The following is a 9,741-nucleotide window of genomic DNA, read 5'->3' as shown; positions in this document are numbered from 1 at the left end:
ATCTACCTCACCGGGTGTCTGTTGTGGTGGGGGGGGAGGTAAAGGAGATTGTGATCCGCTCTGAGACTCTTCGGAGTGGAGGGCGGGATATAAAACCAATATCTTCATCTACCTCACCACGTGTCTGTTGTGGGGGAGGAAGGGAAAGGAGATTGTGAGCCGCTCTGAGACTCTTCGGAGTGGAGGGCAGGATATAAATCCAATATTTTCATCTACCTCACCGGGTGTCTGTTGTGGGGGAGGAAGGGAAAGGAGATTGTGAGCCGCTCTGAGACTCTTCGGAGTGGAGGGCAGGATATAAATCCAATATTTTCATCTACCTCACCGGGTGTCTGTTGTGGGGGAGGAAGGTAAAGGAGATTGTGAGCCGCTCTGAGACTCTTCGGAGTGGAGGGCGGGATATAAATCCAGTATCTTCATCTACCTCACAGGGTGTCTGTTGTGGGGGAGGAAGGGAAAGGAGATTGTGAGCTGCTCTGAGACTCTTCGGAGTGGAGGGCGGGATATAAATCCAATATCTTCATCTACCTCACAGGGTGTCTGTTGTGGGGGAGGAAGGGAAAGGAGATTGTGAGCCGCTCTGAGACTCTTCGGAGTGGAGGGCGGGATATAAATCCAATATCTTCATCTACCTCACAGGGTGTCTGTTGTGGGGGAGGAAGGGAAAGCAGATTGTGAGCCGCTCTGAGACTCTTCGGAGTGGAGGGCGGGATATAAATCCAATATCTTCATCTACCTCACAGGGTGTCTGTTGTGGGGGAGGAAGGGAAAGGAGACTCTGAGACTCTTGAGTGGAGGGTGGAATATAAAGCCAATGACTTCTTCTTCTTCCATTCACAAACACTGTAAACCAGGGGTCCGCCAACTTTTTGGTCCTGTGGAGCATGTCATAGTCATCGTTGTCGTCGTCGTCGTCGTCGTCATCATCATCATCATCATCATCATCATGATGTCAATTTAATTAATTAATTGTTCCATCCTGGCCAATGCTGGGCTCTGGGTGATGTACAACAATGAATAAAAATTGCATAGATTTAAAAACCAATAAAAACAATTTAAATTAAAACAGATTATGAACTCCAATGGCATCCTGTTAAAATTATTCCAATTCAGATTTCCTGACACTGCATGGGAGGGGGGGAGGCGGGACCCCAAAAGGTAGATAAGTGAGGCAACCATCACTGTCAACCAGCTTGGCAACCATCACTGTCCTCAGTCAAATGCTTGGTGGAATGTCCCTGCCTTACAGGCCCTGTGGAACTTTAAGGGATCTCACAGGGCCCTGATGTTCTCTGGCAGAGAGTTCCACCAGGTTGGAGCTGGGACTGAAAACATCCTGGCCCTCATTGAGGACAACCGGACTTCTTTTGGGCCAGGGATCACTAGCAAGAGAATTCTAACACAGCCACAAAATGGCTGCCACAGGAAGTAGAGTCAGCCACAAAATGATTGCCATGGCTTAACTGCAGTAACCCATTGCTGATCCTTGGGCAGTGGCGGCAGCTGCTGCCAAAGCAACATTTGAAAAAAATCTGCACATCCAATCAACTCTCCAGTGGCCAGTCAGAAGTCCTGCTTGGCAAATGCCCACTTGGCCCCACCCACTTTCTAACAACGCTTGGCAGACACCAGAAAAGCTATTTGCAGATGCCACGGTGCCCATGGGCACAATTTTGGTGACCTCTGCTGTAAACAAAAGAGGTTGTCAGTTTAGAAAAGTAAATTAAAGACAACCAGGGCTTTTTTTGAAGCAGGAACTCTTTTGCATATTAGGTCACACCCCCTGATGTAGCCAATCCTCCTGGAGCTCACAGTAGGCTTTGTACGAAGAGCCCTGTAAGGAATTCTAGCAGGACCTCCTTTGCCTATTAGGCCACACCCCCCTGATGTAGCCAATCCTCCTGGAGCTCACAGTAGGCCCTGTACGAAGAGCCCTGTAAGTAGGGTTCCCAAATCCCCCGCTAGGCCTGGAGACTCCAGATTTGGAGCCTCCTCCCCCCGCTGGCCATAAAAGGGAAAGCGGGGGGAGGGGAGGGAGGAGAACGGCAGCCAGAGCTCTTCCGTTTTCTCAGGCTGCTTCCTGCCCCCAGTCAGCTGGCCGGTGAAGGGAGGGGAGCCCAGCCACGCCCCCAAAGGACCATGTGCCTTTGCACCTCCAGAGGTGAGTGAGTTCTGTCCCCTGCATCAGATTTCCCAGAAACGGGGGGGGGGGGAGGGGGTGGAGAGGGAAACGTCTTCTCATAGGGTATAATGGGGAATTGATCTGGAGGTTTCGGGGGCTCTGGGGGAGCTGTTTCTTGAGGTAGAGGCACCAAATTTTCAATATAGTATCTAGTGCCTCTCCCCAAAGTATCCCCCAAATTTCAAAACGATTGGACCAGGGGGTCCAATTCTATGAGCCCCAAAAGAAGGTGCCCTTATCCTTCATTATTTCCTATGGAAGGAAGACATTTAAAAAGGTGTGCTGTCCCTTTAAATGTGATGGCCAGAACTCTCTTGGAGTTCAGTTATGCTTGTCACACTCTTGTTCCTGGCTCCGCCCCAATGTCTCCTGGCTCCACCCCCAAAGTCTCCTGGCTCCACCCCCAAAGTCCCCAGATATTTCTTGAATTGGACTTGGCAACCCTACCTGTAAGCTCTTGGAGGATTGGCTACATCAGAGGTGTGTGGCCTAATATGCAAAGGAGTTTCTGTTACAACCCCCCCCCCCGAGGACAACTAATGAAAAAGGGGAGAGAGATCATTGCAAGACTATAGTAAAAGGCCTGTACTCAAATGCATAAATTGTGTGTGTGTGTGTATATATATATAAAGTGTGATATCGATTCTTGAAGCTCTCTGCATTTGCTGGCTTGAGTTCAAGTAAAGCCGCGCTGTCTGCTTTCTTACGGCTGCTCTAATAAGCGTCCAATCAGCTGCCTGAAGAGCCTTGAAGTTCTACATTAAAGCACATTTATTATAGGAAATAATTAAGAGGACGGCGTAGCCTGCGAAGTGCCAGGGAGAAATCCATAAAGCGTGACCCGAGAGTTGGAGAAAGAGCCTCGTGCCTCTGCATACTGGAAGCGTAATTGGGGAAACATAATTCTTACTTACAGCTTTAGTAATTATAAGATGCTTTATTTATAACTCAGCACCTCTGGAGTGGTTCTGATTAGCAAGGTCGCTTTCTGTTTCCGCGCGAGGCGTCCACGCAACGGAATATTTTCAGCACCAAAATGTCAGGCAGCCTTGACTTAGGGAGGGAGGTTTTGCGAAAAGCCCTTCTTGGAATTTAGACAACTTTTAAAACTAATTGGCCAGCTTCAGGCGTCCTTTTGTAGAAAAAGAGGTGCCAGAGATCATTAGCGCAACTCATTTGCGTGTGCCACACACCCCTGACATCACCAGAAGGTGGACTAAATTAGATCAGCTCAACATCTACCTTACAATGCTTCTTGTATTAGAATTGTCATCATAAAACCTTACTCCCATCATAACTTTTAAAATTACTTTCTCCTGTGTGACCACAGTGGCATGAAGAAGTTTTCCACCTGGCTGCTTTATAAGTTTTGGTCATTTTTCTTTTCTTTTCTTTTCTTTTCTTTTTTTGTGGGAAAACATATTAGAAAGTTTGTCAAATCGTAGAGTTCAGCAGACTTCTCACAGGGGATTTGAACAATGAAGCCCAGAAGCAAGTATTTGTGTCAGAGGGGAGGTTAAGAAAGAAAGAGCACAATAAAATTTAGAGGTTCTGGAGCACCACTCCTGTGAGCTCCTGCCCAAAATGAGGTCTGGCCAGCTTGTGTGAAATAACAATAGGCACAAAAAAGATTAGGTATGGCTCATATCATATAAGAACCCCGTGGTGCAGAGTGTTAAAGCTGCAGTACTGCAGTCCTAAGCTCTGCTAACGAACTGAGTTCGATCCTCGGCAGAAGCTGGGTTTTCAGGTAGCCAGCTCAAGGTTGACTCAGCCTTCCATCCTTCCGAGGTCGGTAAAATGAATACCCAGCTTGCTGGGGGGAAAGTGTAGATGACTGGGGAAGGCAATGGCAAACCACCCTGTAAAAAGTCTGCCATGAAAAAGTTGTGGAAGCAACATCACCCCAGAGTCGGAAGTGACTGGTGCTTGCACAGGGGACCTTTCCTTTCCCCATATTGTTTTAAAAAATGTCGTTGGGTTCTTTTTGAACATTACATATTCAAAGTGGCTACGTTCAGGTGATACTTCCATTGGTTTCAAGATGAATTGTGATTTCTCCTCCTCCTACACCATCCCAGAATGAAATTCTTCAAGAACATATATGTTGTGTATGAAGACCAAAGTGAAGACCACTATGGGTGTTCCTGCCTGGCTCATTGGGGCCATAAGGACTGAGCTTGGGGACTCGGGAACAATAGGCAGCAGGATCCTAATCCCTGCTGTCCTGAGCCAATCACGGGCCCCCTGCTGGTTTGAATGATCCAATAACGTGCTTGCTCAGAAACCCTGAGTTGTATATAGTTGGCCGCATTGGCCCAGTTCTCCAGTCTTTTGAGTGCAGCCCTATACTATGCTGTACCTAATAAAAAGCTAATGACCGCTACCACCTCGCCTCTTCATTGCATTGAACCCACTGTATTGTAATATCCTTTCCCCCAAGTGATCCTTGCTGTCAAATTGTAGAAGGGAAGAAAAGGTCATTGTCGTACAGGCCATTAAAGTTCTTCTTTACAGATAGGGGGGCCAGCTTTGGGTTGAGAAATTGCCAGAGATTTGATGGCAGAGCCTGGGGAGGGTGGAGTTTGGGGAGGGGTGTCACCAGAGTACAATACCATAGAGTTGTCCTTCCAAAGCAACCATTTGCTCTGGGGGAGGGGTTATTTCTGTAGTCTGTGGCCTTGAGCCATTTGGACCCCTTAGCCGTCCGAAGATTTTTTTTTGTATTGAAACGTCGCATTTTGTTTTGAAGAAATTTAAATATTGTAACTGTCAAGCCCCTTGCTATTTTCTGTATCTAGTAGCCTGTCTGACACTTGAAGGCCTTCACTCCTTCCTCATCACTCACAGGCGAGTCTGCCAGGGAGTTGTTTATGGTACTTAATGGTCTGCTGTATATGAATGCTATACTCCCTAATTCACCAGTTCCTTATCTTATAGAGTTTCTGTGAGAAATTCTGTGTAGAAGAATTGTTAGGTTATTTCTGTAACCTGTGACCTTTGGGAGGGGGAAGGTCTCATATGAACATATGAAGCTGCCTTATACTGAATCAGACCTTTGGTCCATCAAAGTCAGTATTGTCTTCTCAGACTGGCAGCGGCTCTCCAGGGTCTCAAGCTGAGGTTTTTCACACCTATTTGCCTGGACCCTTTTTTGGAGATGCCAGGGATTGAACCTGGGACCTTCTGCTTCCTAAGCAGATGCTCTACCACTGAGCCACCCTCCCTCCCCAAAACTTCACCATCTTCAAGTACTTGAAGGGCTGTCATATAGAGGATGAACATATGAAGCTGCCTTATACTGAATCAGACCTTTGGTCCATCAAAGTCAGTATTGTCTTCTCAGACTGGCAGCGGCTCTCCAGGGTCTCAAGCTGAGGTTTTTCCCACCTATTTGCCTGGACCCTTTTTTGGAGATGCCGGGGATTGAACCTGGGGCCTTCTGCTTCCCAAGCAGATGCTCTACCACTGAGCCACCGTCCCTCCCCTAAATTGTCTCAGTGGGTAACTGTTCATGATACTCTTTATATTATGCATGCAGCTTTCTGTACCTCAGTTTTTCCACTAACGGTCTTCAGTGGGGCACCTCGAGTTCTGAAATAAATGCTTCTATTTGAAATAACAAAGGAATTCATTATTTGGAATATCGGGGCTTGACAGCAACTATTTATGAAGGAAGAAACTTGTGAAAATTGACTTCATTTATTGAAGCTGTGTTATTACAGAAAAAGTGGAGTACACCTTTGCGGGAAGAACTTTCAAAGCAGGAGCATCAAGTCGACTTCCTGTACATTGGGACTCTAACATATTTATTGGACTGTATTGTACACTGTTTTTGCAATAACATTGTTCCACTTATAATTGTTTGAAGTACAATACAATTTGTAACTATAGTCACTATAACCTGAGAGTTGTGTTTTTAAATATTCCCGAGTGACCTCTCTTGTGTGTTTAACATCTGGCAACCCTTATTACAGGTTAGGCTGGGGAGAGACCAATGGGGACATAATGCCATGGAGTCCACCTTCCAAAGCAGCCATTTTATCCAAGCGAACTGATCTCTACCATTTGGATATCCGTTGTAATCCCAGGACATCTCCAGCCACCACTTGGATCCAATTTCGCGCTAGACTTTTAATCTTGGTTTAGCCCTGTCCCAAAGCTGACATTCTATACTAAAATCATAGAATCACAGAGTTGGTTTCTCTGATTCTAGTGTAGAATGTCAGTTTGGGGACAGAGTTAAACCAGGATTAAAGGTCTAGTGTGAAACTGGAAGTTGTCAAAACAATGGACTGCAGTGTGGAGAATCCAAATCAAAAAATGCACTGCTCCATGTACAGCAACACAACAATAAGAGCAATTTAGTGGTAGCCGGTCATGCACAACAAAACACTAACTCCAGCTATACATTCCAAACATATGGAAAGACAAAATCCAGAAATGAATTCCAAATATATTGACAATTATATGGACAACAGTGGGCAGCTCCAAAGTGCACCGTTTCAAATCTTCACCAGATCCAAAGATTAATGGATAAGTTTATATGGGACCTTTAACCTGGACCCTAGAGAGCTTACAGTCTTAATATTGTTATCACTTATTTCTATCTAAAGTAGTCGCCACCTTGGATTTGTTTTATACTGAACTGTATTGCGTTTTTAATATTGATTTAACTTAATATTGCATTTTATTCTGATGTAAGAGGGTGATGAAGATGGTGAGGGGTCTGGAGACCAAGTCCTATGAGGAAAGGTTGAAGGAGCTGGGCATGTTTAGCCTGGAGAGGAGGTGGCTGAGAGGTGATAAGATCACCATCTTCAAGTACTTGAAGGGCTGTCATCTAGAGGATGGTTTGGAATTGTTGGTATAATAGTATGGTACAATACATACCATAGAGTTTTCCTTTCCAAATTCCTAGAGCATCCGGGAAAACCATAGTTTCCCGGAAGCTCCTAAAGTGGCTGGTAATGTCAGAGGAAGTTCCCCCCTGCTAGCCCAATGTGGGTCGGCAGGTTGGGAACCTCCTGGGTGGGGGGAACCCCACCCGGTCTGGGAACTTGACAGCCCTAGGCCTGTTTGGGTCGGGGTCTGGTTAGCAGGTTGCTCTGAACTGCCCCATTTTAGGTTCGTATCCATCCCTAGCTCTAAAGATCTTGAAAGGAAGTGCCAGAGAATGCTGCAGGCAAGTGTGAAGGGGCCCCAAGTCCGCTAGATGTCAGAAATAAAAGAATAACTCTAACTGGGAAAATACAGACAGTAGCGTAAAACGCACACGACAAAATTTAAAACAGCATTCACAGCTCTCCTGATTCTCCGGATTCTGAATCCATTTTTTTTTTAATCTTACCACCTTCTTTTCTATTACGGCTTTTTTCTCCTTGACCGCGGCTGCCGTTGTATAAAACACCTCATATACCGCATCTCCGTTCTCTGTCTGTTTCCCATCCATAACACATAAACTTCAATTTGTTCCTCTGTCTTCTCCTCTTTTCCCTAGGAAATGAGTTTCGAAATCCCTGCTCCTCATCTGTTTTATATTAAGCGTCTCCACGCTTGGCATATTAAGAGATTATTCCCTTCTGCTTTTATTGATAAGAATTCATCAAAGACTGTTTTTTTTAAAAAAAGTATTTACAGATGGGTATTTGCACAGGGGCATGTACACAGCCTAGCATCGTTCACATTCACGGTCGAAGCAAAGGGGACGGGGGGGGGGGAGAGGAGGAAGCACCATGATGCGATTATGTCCCTTTGTCGCCCTCTCCTCCTTTCTTAGCTCCATGGTTGATTTCACAGCATTCAAATGGGGGGGGAGGGAGAAAAAGGGGCACCCATTCTTCCCTTGTTGCAGGAATACTGTGCTACTATCATGGCTGCTTGCTGTCACCTACAGGCCTCAGATTCAGCAGGAACATTTCTGATAGTTCCCCTACAGTGTGGTGTAGCGGTTAAGTGTGTGGAGAGCCAGTTTGGTGTAGTGGTTAAGTGTGCGGACTCTTATCTGGGAGAACCAGGTTTGATTCCCCACTACTTCACCTGCAGCTGCTAGCATGGCCTTGGGTCAGCCATAGCTCTGGCAGAGGTTGTCCTTGAAAGGGCAGGTGCTGTGAGAGTCCTCTCCAGCCCCACCCACCTCACAGGGTGTCTGTTGTGGGGGAGGAAGGTAAAGGAGATTGTGAGCCTCTCTGAGACTCTTTGGAGTGGAGGGCGGGATATGAATCCAATATCTTCTTCTTCTCTTATCTGGGAGAACCGGGTTTGATTCCCCCCTCCTCCATTTGCAGCTGCTGGAATGGCCTTGGGTCAGCCATAGCTCTCGCAGGAGTTGTCCTTGAAAGGGCAGCTGCTGTGAGAGTCCTCTCACAGGGTGTCTGTTTTGGGGGAGGAAGATAAAGGAGATTGTGAGCCGCTTTGAGACTCTGAGATTTGGAGTGGAGGGTGGGGTATAAATCCAATATCATCATCATCATTTTCTTCTTCTTCTTCTTCCACCCCACCTACCTTGTCCATTGACTAGTAAGTGCTGCTGCATAACAATCCCTGGATTAGGAAAGCAGGCAGCCAGCCAGCCACCAGGAGTTTTGTCACCCCCCCCCCCCCAGAAGCCCTCATTAACCCCTGGAGAAGCCCGCACCACCCTTTCTCCTCTTCTTATGTGATTTTGGGCAGCGGTTGGCTTGCTGGCCTTTTGACTGAGGGGTGTGTGTAGCCCAGGAGAACCCCAGGCAAGTGAGGCCTGCTTGGGCTGGCCAGAACTCTAGCCAGCCCAAGCAGGCCTCACTCGCCCGGGGCTCTCCTTTCTTGCATTGGGTCACTTTCGGCTGGAGGGGGTACAGCATAATCTAATGAGCTATGCTAATAAGCTCTGCCACCTATTTTTCAACAAAACAACCCCTGGTCATCCAAGAGGGGAGGGACGGTGGCTGATGGGGAGAGATGGTGGCTCAGCGGTAGAGCATCTGCTTGGAAAGCAGAAGGTCGCAGGTTCAATCCCCGGCATCTCCAACTAAAAAGAGCCCAGGCAAGTAGGCATGAAAAACCTCCGCTTGAGACCCTGGAGAGCCGCTGCCAGTCTGAGTTGACAATACTGACTTTGATGGACCGAAGGTCTGATTCAGTATAAGGCAGCTTCATGTGTTCTTATGAAAGTTGGGAGTCAAGAAGCCACACTGGATGCTGTTTCCAGCTAGAGGGGGCTGTGAAACAATACACTTTGTGAACAACAGTTACAACCAGTATATCTCAGCTTAATATAAGAATTCTACACACACTAGGGTTGCCAAGTCCAAATCAAGAAATATCTGGGGACTTTGGGGGTGGAGCCAGGAGACTTTGGGGATGGAGCCAGGAGACATTGGGGCAGAGCCAGGAACAAGGGTGTGACAAGCATAATTGAACTCCAAGGGAGTTCCGGCCATCACATTTAAAGGGACAGCACACCTTTTTAAATGCCTTCCTTCCATAGGAAATAATGGATAGGAGCACCTTCTTTTGGGGCTCATAGAATTGGACCCCCTGGTCCAATCCTTTTGAAACTTGGAAGGTATTTTGGGGAG

At 46.8% G+C, this 9,741-nt stretch overlaps 1 non-coding gene across 1 annotated transcript; it reads right to left on the bottom strand.

Annotated features, from left to right (window-relative positions):
- Positions 1 to 5,337: 5,337 nt before the first annotated feature.
- Positions 5,338 to 5,408, bottom strand: TRNAP-AGG (transfer RNA proline (anticodon AGG)). The gene has a single exon. It is a non-coding gene; the product is annotated as a tRNA-Pro (tRNA).
- Positions 5,409 to 9,741: the final 4,333 nt, after the last annotated feature.

The sequence above is a fragment of the Heteronotia binoei genome, chromosome 3 (genome assembly GCF_032191835.1).
Source record: "Heteronotia binoei isolate CCM8104 ecotype False Entrance Well chromosome 3, APGP_CSIRO_Hbin_v1, whole genome shotgun sequence".
Lineage (NCBI taxonomy): Eukaryota > Metazoa > Chordata > Lepidosauria > Squamata > Gekkonidae > Heteronotia > Heteronotia binoei.
Note: the sequence above shows the minus strand (reverse complement) of the source record. Positions and strands in the feature narration are given on the sequence as shown.